Source organism: Marmota marmota, unplaced genomic scaffold (genome assembly GCF_001458135.2).
Source record: "Marmota marmota marmota unplaced genomic scaffold, marMar, whole genome shotgun sequence".
Lineage (NCBI taxonomy): Eukaryota > Metazoa > Chordata > Mammalia > Rodentia > Sciuridae > Marmota > Marmota marmota.
The window spans coordinates 27,019,244-27,032,810 of NW_026000057.1; positions in this window are offsets into that span (position 1 = coordinate 27,019,244).

Consider the following 13,567-nt stretch of genomic DNA (forward strand, 5'->3'; position numbering starts at 1 on the left):
GTTTCCTTGGCTTGGCTTTTGCCTACACAGCAGGTTCAGCTAATGACTAGGACTCATTCACTGCCCACAATTTTCTATACAGAATCTCATAGGATGAAGAATAATCAAAAGTGTTCAATAAAGTGACTAGATACAAAATAAATATTCTAACCCAGTAGTTTTCCTAGGTAGCTCAATTACCAATTAGACAATGTGAAAGAGAATAATAAAAGCACAGTGTTTCTATCATGCATCAGAAATTATTTCAATCTACTGAAGTTATGGCTGTGTTAATTTTCAAAATATTTATATATTTATTGTTTACTAAAACTCATATGCATATCATTAATATGACAATGGTGATTTTGAAAAATTAGTTGATATTGACTATTCAGTATGAGAGTAATAATTGATTTTGTAACTCCTGCATTGTCTCCATGCCCAAACATATGATTTTCCAACAAGTTTAGGGTGATTTGAAATAATGATAAGTACAGTCAATTTTGTAAATTAATTCAAAATTCAGATTATATACATCTATGCATACATTATTAAATCCAACATCTTTGAATAGGTTCACTTCCTTAACCTACATTCACCTTCTGCAGTATTTATCAGGAATGGAATCCCCTACTATATACACATACAAATAAGACAAGCTTTTGTATTGGTCTTTTATCTGTTAGGCCGATCCCACTTCTATGCTCCTTCTGTGATGCAAAGGTGGGTCTTTAGAAAGTCTTCTTTAGCTCCCTTGTCAGTTGACTTCATCTTAGTTTCTCAGAGTGGGGTCAAGTAGTCTGTGAATGAAGAAAAGGCACTTTCTTCATATTCCAGCTCCTGTCACTTTCCTTGCTACCATAAGGAACAGATTCAAACTAATCTCTTTGGCATTTCCACTATGACAACTCATACATGTAATCACCAGCAAGCGATAACCATCTTGGTGATCTAAGTTCCAGTTGTATTATGCCACATCTATTAATTTAAGTCTTGGGAAAATTAAAAACCTAATTTAATCCATGTACCTTTTTGATCACTTTAGATAGTCAAAACAGATGTGCTAAAATGACAGTCACCTACTGTATTCCAATAAAAATTCGAATTATGCCTGTTCTTCCACTTTCATGAAACTAATAAGGGGATAGATATTCTTAATATATTCTTATATTGTCAGATAAAAGCAACTCAACTAACAACCTGGAATATGTAACTAAATATTATCTTCTACCAAAGTTATAAAAATGTAAATGCCTTTGAACTCTGACAAATAAAAAAATAACAATCAAGTAAAATTATTTACTTCTAAGAATAAGTTTGCGAATTTCTATAAGTCATATGTCACTTTGCTTTATGACTTTACCTCTGCTTTATATTTTGCCTAAGACTAGGGACCTTGTCAATCTCCCATTCATCTTTATTCTTCCTAATTTACCTCACACCCTTATCCTAGGAACTCTTTATGTATCCTTTATTTATGAAATCAACAATAAGGAAAATGGTTAAAATAGATAAAGGGATTTTTAGATGTACTTTTTCTCTTCGTTTATATACAAAAGGTGGAATAGTTGCTTCATCTATCAAATTTGCTTTTACTAAAAGAAAACTATTTTAAAGAATACATGCTTTCGATTAAGATAGATAATAGGAGTTGATCTAATTCAAAACAACAGATACTTTCCCAAAACATGTATATTTGGGGCTGGAGATAAATTTTATGTTTGCATTAAAATATGAGCAAATCTGTTTGTTTCTTCACCTTTTCAAAGTGAAAAAAATAAAAATAACACTAAAAAAACAAAATTTAGAAGTAATAGAATTTACCTCTACTATCCTGAACTCATTTATAGCTTTTTGTTCTGCAAGGCACATGCATAAATGATATTGTATCTTAATGTGAAAATCAATATTAGCATTTATGTTAGTCCTACACTTCCTTTGGGAGTGGAGAATTTACTGGTGAGCAAAGCAAAATGGGAAAAAAAAAATAAAGTTGCAGCCTTTATAATCCTTTCCTTTTTATGTGCCTTTTAGGATAGGACCCTCAGTTAAGACTAGTACTCATAATAATCTTAAAGAAACGCAAAGAGTTTTCTTTGTCTTTAAGAATTTGATATTCCACTTTGAATTCTGAATTAAAAATGGATTATCTATTTATGTAAAATTGAGAAATAACTACAATTTCAATCTCATTTCATTTCAGAATGGTCAAAGCCAATTGAGCTAATTCCATAATAACAGAGAACAGTTTTGATAGTGATATATAGGCTTGCCCTTACCACATAAAAATTTTGAAGCATAATATAATTTTTGGAGGTCTCCAATATTAGTTTTTATCTGTTTTTCAAGCTTATGAATGTTCCCAAATGAATAGTCTATTGTTTAGCTACACAAAGGGGACCATTCCATTTGACCCTCAAGGTGATCCATCCGATCCTCAAGTGGGAGAATTCATTACCTGAAGCCTAGCATGAATAATGACGAATGCCATTAGTCATCATAAAATTTTCCAACAGCTTTCAAAATTCTGACCACAGTATTTGATTCAGTGACCTCTCATGACAAAAACCCCACAGGCTAACTGCACACCATGTAATGAAAGATTTTTTTCATTTATTCTATATTAATATACCATTAATTTCACATGCATTAGAAGACAATATACAAAAAAAAAAACTGGTAGAACTTTCCAGTAATTTCCAAGATATGCAACCTTGGATGGAATCTAAAACATTTTCAGTATATCCTGAAGCACTTTTTAGTAGAAAGAGTTCTTTATTACCTTTAAGACCAGCTTTCCTTCCCTTTCAAAATAGATCTTACATCAACAATATATTCATGCTATACCAAGGCTGCATTTTAGATTTACAGACTTATATTGATATCAATACTTATAAGGATTACCACAGTCAACAATTATGAGCAATATTTTCAAGATTATGAAATGATAGTATGGACTGTATTTGGTAAAAATTCAGTCTCTTCTTCTTTCATTATTGAATTGACTTTCCTGTTGGTTTTGGCCATGTGACTGCTTTAGCCAATGGGATGATTAGCAGAGGCTTCACAAGCAATCTTCAAATGTATTTGTCCAGCATGGCTTGGTTCTTGAGCTTCTGTGATCTGCTACGAGAAGGGCAGGCTCCAGCGAGTCAGTACCATGCACACAAGGCTCCAGAGCAAGCACTTGTGGAACTGAGCTGAACTGAATGGCAGACAAGCTAAATAAAGCTGACTCACACCTCAGCCTGAACCAGAGAAGCCAGTGTACCAGCTGAGATCTGCCAAGCTGCTATTAAATTATAGAGACAGAGGCAAGAACATGAATGCTGGTAGCTATAATCCATTGAGTTTTGGGGTGGTTTGCAACACAGTATTATTGAAGCAATGAATTGACAAATAAGCCATGGAGAATGGACCATTTTAGATTTATCAGTGATTCTGAAGTCATTTAAAGTTGACTTGCCAGCTCTGACTTGGAAGGAAAACAAGACTTAGAACAACAAGTTCCAGTTTTAGCTGCTTACCTTAGGATGATATTCAATCATATTTCTGGAAACAATAGGCTTTTAAATGTTAGTTGAGATATAAATTATACTTTAAAAATTTGTGATCAATATGAGAGGAAGGAAATACAAGATAAATAGGGGAACCAAAATACTGTATATCTAACTTCTTTTTTACAGCCTATATCTTTTTTCTATATTAATGCCTTTTTAAAAAAATTCTGGTTTCTGAATAGAGTCATATTTTATTTCCCAATTTGCTTTTGGTTAAAGAAAAACAAAAACTGACCTTATCTGCTTAAATGGGCAATTTTCACTGTACTATAATAACATATTCATTTATAAAGAATTATATATGTATTCTTAAAATTTTTACCCCAAATGTCCTTTATTTCCACAATTGCATAAGCAGTATCTATCATGAAAGGGAAAAGGAAGGTAGGAATGTCAGGAGGAGAAGGAAGCATATAATAGTACTAATTATACCTGAAATCTTAAGAGTTCTGAGAGTTTACAAGGTGTTTTGATTTTCATTTCCTCATTCAAGTTTAAAAAAAATTGTGAGATTGTTAAGACAGTGAATATAATCACTGTTTTTTTTTGATAGACCAAGGATTAAAAAATGTAAGTATTTAAAAGTTTTTTTTTTTTGTAGATGGACACAATACCTTTATTTTGTTTATTTATTTTTATATAGTGCTGTGGAAGGAACTCAGTGACTTATGCATGCTAGGTGAGCACTCTACCACTGAACCACAATCCCAGCTCGAGTAATTGAGTTTTTAATGGCAGATCTTACTTGAAGTAAGTTCCTCTGATGTTCTTATTTTTAATTATAAAAGTCACTTTTGATTATAAAAAGTAACATGCTTTTCTCAGTGTATCATAGAATTTCCATCCTATAGGAGTTAAGCAAGGACCCACTTCAGTCTAGGTCAGAGAGATATTTTAACATATATTTCATAAGCTTTTAAATTAAAAATATCTTACTGTTTCTATTCCTCTCGATTCCTTTTGTCTTCTAAGATATTGCCATATATAGGATTGTCCTGTTGTCTCTTGTTGATTTCTCTCCTTCTGACATTCATTCCCTCACCCAATCCTTGGTTTCTGCACTTCAGGTAGCTCTTGAGACACACAATTTCTCTCTGCATACCTGATATTTTATATAAAACCATTTCAATAGTTTTGACCCTGACTCAAAGCTCTCATCAGCATTTCTCTGAGGTGAATTTTAGAATTTTTCTTCCCACTGATTTTATTTTTTTCAGTCTCTAGCTTTAGTTGGGGATCCTGGATCTAGGAGTTAGAGATCTTGTTTTGTGGTGTGATTGTGCTACAAATAGGAAAAGAAACAGAACCCCATATCATTTTTCCCTCTATATTCACCACTCATAGTCAACACAACATAAAATACTTCTTCTCTGGTCAACAAAATGTGTGGAGATTTCTTCCCACCAGCAATCAAGCAATTCTGTGGACAAGAGATAAGGATGTTAAAACATGCTTATTCAATTTGATGCAATTCAGACACTACCTAGACATGGCATCAGATCACACAGGTTAAGGGCTCAGTCTTATGAGCCTGCCACTTCTCATGCCAGCCTCTAGTAGTAGGCGATTATCAGTATTCATTATTGGTCTGCTATAAATCATGAGTTTTCCAACCTTCTCCTTAGGTTTGATTTATTGTTAGAGCAGCTCACAGAAATCAGTTAAAAACTTTAGTTTATTTATCAATGGTATCCCCTCTCTGAGTGGAACACTCCATGAAGTATTCAGGTGGTCACCTATCTGGAAGCTCAGAAATGCCATCCTTTGTGTGTATGTGTAAACTTCTTTATGCAGCCACAATTTATGAGTAAGTCATTGATGGCAATCAGACTACAGCCCCTCTCCTCATCCTAGAGGTTGATGGTATGGGGCTTAAAGTCCTAACCCCATAATCATATCTTGAACTTTCCAGTGACCAACCCCAATCTTGAAGCAACATTGAAGCCCAAGCCATCAGTCATCTCATTAGCATACAAAAGATTATTAGTTCAGAAATTGCAAGGATTTTAGGATGTTTGCCTGGAAATGGGGAGAAAGACCAAGTAGGTGTATTTCACTGTATTATAGGTTGGTATTTATTATTGTTTATAGGTTTTCTTTTAGTGATTTCTTTGGTTACCTGTGGCTTATCTCATTTAAACTTTGCCCAGGGTTTTTGACAAGGGGGAAAAAAGATAAAAATGATAGAAAGCAAAAAGAAGAAGAAGAAGAAGAAGAAGAAGAAGAAGAAGAAGAAGAAGAAGACGATAAGAGGCAAAATGAATAGCTCTTTATTTACTTGAACAACACTTGAAACAGCTGGAGAAATATGTCTTATTGTTCTCTGCTATCTAGGTGTGAGTGATGCAAGGAGAGTTTTCAAATTCTTGTGGTTCATAGTCTACTGACTGGATGGTGGAAGATGGGAACAACATATCACTTACAATGGTTCTATCACATTTCGCAGAGGATATTAGAAAGGAAAGGTGATTGGTTGCTAGAAGATACAGGAATTAGTACTGGACACTAATTCTAGAGATAAGCACTATTAATATTATGGTTTTCTGTACATACGTCTACACATTTCTGTGTTTATAAACCTGTAGCACTTTTAATGCAAATTGCTCCTACAATCTTGTAAAACAATGGTAAATTCATTCTGTGAAGCCAGTATCATTGGGATATCAACTTTGAACATGGGAGGTATTTAGTTTGTTTACTGAGTGTTTTTAATTTCCAATGTAGACATCTCTCACCTCCCTGGTTAGATTTATTCCCAAGTATATATTTTTTGAGACTACTGTGAATGGGATTGTTTTTCTAATTTCTTTCTCAAAAGATTAATTATTAGAGTATAGGAAAGCTATTGATTTGTATATGTTGATCTTGTCCTGTTACTATGCTAAGATTATTTACATGCTTTAGTACTCTTCTGGTAAAAATTTTATACATATTTGAAGTACAGGATCATTTCACTGATAGAGATCATTTTTTTTTCCTATTTGCAGCCCTTTAATTTTCTTATCTTGACTGATTATTCTGGCTAGAGTTTCAAGAACTATATTGAGTAGGAGTGGTGAGAATAGACATACTTTAAAATAAATAAAAATCCAATTTCCAGTCAATGTAATTTACAAATGAACATTGCAACAAAAGAAGTAGCACATTAAATTTAAAAAATTATAATAAACATTAGAAGAAAATCTTAATGTGACAAAAAAGAAAGTAAATAAATAAAATAGGCACAATTTAAGATCCTCAAAAGGTGTGAAACAAAACCTTGAAATTAATCAAATTATTGATTAATCAAATTGTTGGTAAATCAAAAAAACTTGAAAATTAAACAATCAGAAATACTCAATTTTTAAGATTAGCCCATATCTTTAACATGCTGCTGAGAGACATTAAGTAAACTGGTGGGTCATACTTAATATAAAAATGTATGAATCAGAAAATAAAGATTCTTTAAAGGTACACAAGATTTGAATGACCTCATAAAAATTTTATAGATGGCTCTGAGAATCACAATCTTTTTTATTGTGGTTGAAGTACACATTACATACAACTTACTATTTTACCCTTTCTCAATCATACAATAACTATATTCACATTGTTGTGCAATCCCCCAAATCTCCTGCCTCCACAACTTATTCATCTTTTCAATTGAAACTCTGTACCCATTAAACAATAGATCCCATTCGCTCCTCTTCTAGTTCTCAGTGGCTGTAATATCAATTTGACTACTAAGAACCTCAAAAAAGTGGAACCACACAGTATTCTTTCATGAACAGCTTATTTCACTTTGCATAATATCTTCAAGATTCAACCATGTCAGGGCTGGGGATGTAGCTCAGTGGTACAGCACTTGCCTAGCATGTGTGAAGCCCTGGATTCAATATCCAGCATTATACACACACACACACACACACACACACACACACACAATTATGCTGAGAGCTGGGGATGTGGCTCCATTGTAGACATGGTAGAGTGCTTGACTAGCATGTGTGAGCCCCTAGGACTGCTAACAAAAACAATGAAAAGAACAACACAAAAGATCTTGAAAATTCATCCTTGTCATAGCATGTTTCAGATCTCCCTTCACTTCAAAGACTGAAAAATACTCAATTATGTCATTTACCACATTTTATTTATCCATTCATCTGTTGATGGACATTTGGTTGTTTCCACCTTTTGGTTATTGTGACTAATGCTGTTATGAACAAGTATCTGTTTGAATCTCTGCTTTCAGTTCTTTTTGGTACCTAGCCAGAAATGGAATCGCTGTACCATATGGCAATTCTATGTTTAATTTTTTAAGAAACTGCCATACTGTTTCCCACAGTGATTGAATCACTTTGCATTTCTACCAGCAACACACGAGGATCCAATTCCTCCACATCCTAGCCAACACTTATTTTTTTCCTTCTTTCTTCTTTTTTTTTCTTTCTTTGAGGTGGTATCTCATTATGGTTTTGGTTTGTATTTCCTTGATTTCTAATAATAACAAGTCTCTTTTTACGTTCTTATCAGCCATTTGTAGGTCTTCTTTAGGGAAATATTTATTTAAGTCCTTCCCAATTTTAAAAATGGAAACTATTTTAATTAAGTAGGAATCATATTTTAAAATATAATCATATTGCATATCGACTACTTAAAATTCTAGCATAGTGTCTTAGCTTATTCAGGCTGCTATAACAAAGTACTATGCACTGGGTGGCATACAAACAACAGACATTTATTTCTCACAGCTCTGTAGGCCAGGAAAGGCCAAGATCAATGCAATGGTAAATTCAGTGTCTTTTGATTGCTCATTTTCTCCTAGACAGCTATCTTTTCAATGTAACCTTTTATGGCAGAAGGAACAGGGATCTCTGCAGGGAGTCCTTTGTAAGGCATCTAAACTAGGAACACCACAGTAATATTTCTTCTCCTTTTCTTTCCCTTTCTTTTTCTCTCTCATTTTTTTTTTTTTTTTTTTGGTGGTGGTTGTGGTGGAGTAAAGTATTTTATTTCGTATAACTAACCATTGGTTTACTTATTTAAATTCTGTCTTTTCTACTAGGTCATGTGTGGGCAAGGTGCTAGTTCATTGTTGATTGTGTTTTGAGTCAACACTGAAGTTCTGGGACAGTATCTGGCATCTCCAAGGTGCTAATGAAATATTTATGAATCTTTGTGATGAAGGAGTATGGGTTTTTGCTGTGGGCAGAGTAGGTGATAGGAGCTGAAGGGGCACTCATCAAGATTGTAGATCATATTAGAATTGCTCACTGTCTTGCAGGAGCTCTGATGTTCTCTAGGAATCCATATGGTTTACACTTATTACATTTTGTAACATGCCTCCAAAGACTCCCCAGATTTTCTATAGCAGTTAGGAAATTAGACATTCTTCGTGTTTTATAACTCACATACTGTCCTTCTTTTAACTTCCATGGGGGCTGGCTTGTTTTAAATAGAGACACTCCAAAATCAACTGGGGAATAAAAGAGTCAGGGCATACATGGTGCTTATTATTAACCACAGGAAGCCAAGCAGTCTGGGAATACTCCCCTGTGGGGAAAGAAAGGAACTGCAGTGGAAACATATACACTTTCCTCAAGTTTACTATTATCTTAATATTTAATACTATTATACTACAATGTATTACAGCAGGTTGATTCTTAAAACCTTTGCTCTAATCTAAAATTATAACTTACTTCCATTGTGTACCACTAAACCAGGGCCTAAAATTATACTATGAATTAGGCCACTTTTTGTCTTCTGAAGTTATTTTCATATTCAAATGAGAAAATAGCATAAGTCTAATTTATATAATTTATTTTCAGATATGACAAATGAAATGACTGCAAGATATTTTTCAAGATCTAAAAATGATGTAAAAAATACAGAGCAACAGTTTCCTTAGCGACCAACTTTGTCACGTAAGAGCCCAAAGACACTCTAATTTATTTTTTCCTCCATTAGAATTTAAGAAGTGCTTCTTTTAATTAAAAGCTATAGGATATAATGATTAAGTACCCAACAAAAGTATTAGGAGCAGATCTTAGTAGATTTTACATTAGTATTATCAGGTTTGAGTCCCTTTGATATAGACAGAATTTTTTTTTTTATCAATATCTTAGAATTCCCAACAACGTAGTTCTGGTTCAGTGCTTTAAATCTCATTTTTACTTTTCCCAGAAATGCTTAATAGGATGATTCCATATCTTGCATTTGAAAATGTTGCTACTGTGAGAGTTAATAATTGCTATCTGTCATATTTTCTGGTTTCTCTTTAGATTGAGTTTAAAGTGATTTTTTTTTAAAAGAGTCACTTATTACATTGACTAATCAAAACTTCCAGAGAAAAGGTATAACTATACTAATGCCAATTTCTTCCTTTCCTTCACATCTTTTATTTTTTCTTCTTTTTGTGCCTTTTTAATTACAGTGCTATCTGGACTCATTAAGTTTCAAGTTATCAGTTCTGTTAATACTTCAATGAAATATTAAAATAGGTTATAAATAAAATCAAGTCCATATTGTATTAGCTTATTATATTATAATGCTTACTTTATAATCTGGTTATATTCTTATATAATCTTATATAATCATATTATCTATTATGTGAATATATTATATACTATATTTAGGTTTTTAATGTGTGTTCCACATCTAGGACAGTTGGGCAAAATGAGTTAAAGTGACCACTCTCTCCACTCTCTTGTAGTCTAATCCATTCCTCTGATCTTCTGTTAAACAGTATTATCCTCATGGAACATTTGGTGACAGGAGAGCCTCTGCTTTCACGGAATCCCCTTGGACAGCCCTTATGTATTTCACAAGCTTGCATAAGACTGAGAAAGCATTTTGTCTTACGCTCTCAAATGAGAATGTTAACTCTTTTATATTCCAGGTGCCACACAAAATAGTGCCCAGCACAGAATACACATTTAGTAAATGTTTCAATATCAAATTGAATGGTATTCAGAGTTTTACATTTGACACAACTAAAGACTTTATAATGGTATTTCTGACTCATTCATAGTTTATGATAAGAACATAATTTGAATGATTTTTTTTACTGACCTTTGATCCTACATTCTTATAGACAGAAAATTTCCCATACCTCTGCCATTTGTCCCCAAATTGACTTCTTAATGTAGGCACAGAACTCTGCAGTATACCTATTCATTGAAATATCAATGTTCTTACTAAAAAAGCAATCCTGCAGAGACAATGTATAATATTTGGATCAGAAGCCATAGGATATAATGATTAAGTACCCAACAAAAGTACTAGGAGCAGATCTTAGTAGATTTTACATTAGCATTATCAAGTTTAAGTCCCTTTGGTATAGATAGAATTTTTTTTTAATCAATATCTTAGAATTCCCAAAAAAGTAGTTCTGGTTCAGAGCATTGTTAAACCTGTTAAAAACAGCTTTTTAAAGTAAAAATTTGTGATAGGTAATGTGAGGGTTATTTGTACCTTCATAACTGGCTAAAAATAATACTGCATTCTGCATCTTTCATCTTTGTCTAAAAGGGGTCACACATACCTTTGAAATCCTTTGGAAAATTAATTTTGAGAAAAAAATCACCATAATGTGCTACTTTTATGTAGTATTTGCTGTATTTTTTTAATCAAATGGGGATGAGAAGATTATCTATAAATGTCCACCTAAACTTTATGCTACCCTTTAGACAAATGCTGGTTTGAAGGTAAAGTCATTATGGCAACTGAAAGATAAAATCCCAAGGAACAAGAAGCTGACTCCTAGCTTTTTAATCCAATTGTTAAACTTTCCCCACATACTCTGTAGTGATCACTTTAAAGTGATCTGATCAGTTTAGTAGTAGTTGTTTCAAGTTAGGCTACCCAAGAAGCAGGCTCGGAAGTGGACATTACTGTGCCAAAGGTTATTGGGTTCTTTCAGGATCAGCCGCTTGTTGAATAAGTGGAGGAAGCTGACCTGGGCAGAGGGAAGTTGAACTCTGGTGCAGTCACAAGAAAGGCCAGAGAGAGGGACAGGGAGTGGGGAACTCTGTAGCTGGTCTGTCACCGCAGAGGTATCATGAGTTGGTGCCAAGAGATTAGGATTTATCTCTCATGATAGTCAGTGAATGGAGTTGGTTTGTCCCAGGAAACAAGACATAAACTCAGGCAAAGTATCTATCTTAAATAGGTAGTCCCCCCAAAGTGATAACTGTTAGCTGTCAACTTTCCCAGTAGCTGGGGGGAATGAGTGCTTTGGTCCAGAAGGTAGAGTACTGTATGGTATATTATAAACCCACAAAAATGATCTTATAAAGATAATAAAATAAAAATATATTAATCATATGTATTAATATACTTTATTTAATTGTATACATATTTTGTTAGTTTTCTTCCAAGTACAAGACAATATGGTTTTCAGAAAGCACTACCCCTGAAAGAGCTAAGTGATAAATTATTCTTATTAGAGAAGTAAGAGTCCAAACAGAGAATCAAAGTCTTCAGTACTTTCAAAATTGTGGATTTAAACCACAATAACACATTATAAACTATAAACCTTGTATCTGATATATTTTATATATTCATCAATGTTAAAATGATTAGTGTTGATCTTGGAATTATAATTGATAATTTCTTCTATTTTTGGTGTAATAACATTTAGAAAAACTTGCTGGAAAGTGTGGGCAAACTCAGTGACCCTGATGTAATTTGTATCTTTATAACTTATAAAGTGTATTAATAATGTGTGTGTGTGTATATATATATATATATATATATATATATATATATATATATAAAATGTATATTTATATATTATATATATAATGTATAAAAGTGGGAGGAATTTCACTAAAATATTTATTATTACAAAAATTCTGGCTAAAATTCCATGATTTTTAAATTGTCTTTTTCACCTTCTAGTTTAATTTTCTGCAAAATAAAAAATATGTACTTATATACATCTATCTATTTCTATTTATCTAGTAATATGATTCCTGGGACCACATATGAGATTGTAAACAAAAAGTCAAATTATTTTTCTTCTTTCTTAGCTTATGTATGCTGAAACATGAAATAGAACTCCAGATAGATCTATCACTTTGAAACATGAGGAAGGAATCCATCCCTTATAAAAAGGAATAAAGCCATAACGTTTTCTCTTTAATTGCCTGTCACATTGTCTTTTGTACAAGATGCTTAAAAGACAAAGGTGAGTGACTGATTGGGGTTTGAAGATATCTTCATCTCCTCTGCAGCCCCAGTGTGAGGATTTAGTTGTTATTGGTTTTTATAAGAAATAACTTCAGCGTTTATTTTTTTAATTAAAATTAATATTATTTTTTCACATTCTTTGAACTTCAATTCAGTTGTCTTTTCTTGTCTTTACTCAGTTCACATTTTCGATTATGCATTTTTATTTGATTTTTCATGTACTTATTTTATTTTGAAAATATTCTCTATAAGATGTATGTTCAAGAGCAGACTCTTTCTCCAAATATTTCAGAAGTCATTGATTTTTTTTTTATATCTTTTGCTAATTGTCACCTAAGGGCTGAGTGAGCTGTGCATTTGTATGTCCTGTCTTCCTCCCTCTCACTCAGCATTCCCTTACTTTAGCTGATAGGAGTTTACAGTATGGCTTTCAGATAGTGAGCATGGTCAACACTGATGCTTTTTCTGATCGATCAAACCAGCTTCCTTTGTTGCTCACTGGCGACAGGATTAGTGATTTTGCTCATTTCACTGTCAGACGCAGTATTATTGAAGTTTTTAAAAATGTATTTTGAACTGTGTTTTAGACCAATTTAGAGATTGGAAGAAAGCTATAAATATGCAATCATTTTGCAAAAACTTCCTGCCCAGAGTATTAGACATCAAGGCAATACTTTCTTCCTGTGGCTTCAGGAAGTTACCTGACAATTCTGATAAATTTCATGAAACACAGTTTGGTGGATGTAAAGCAGAGGAATATTTCTTGATGAAGAAAAGATCTCTTTCCTGCTGAAACCCTAAATGTGGGATGTACCTCCATTCAAGTTCTAGCCCTCTGCTTTTGAGGCCGAAGAACT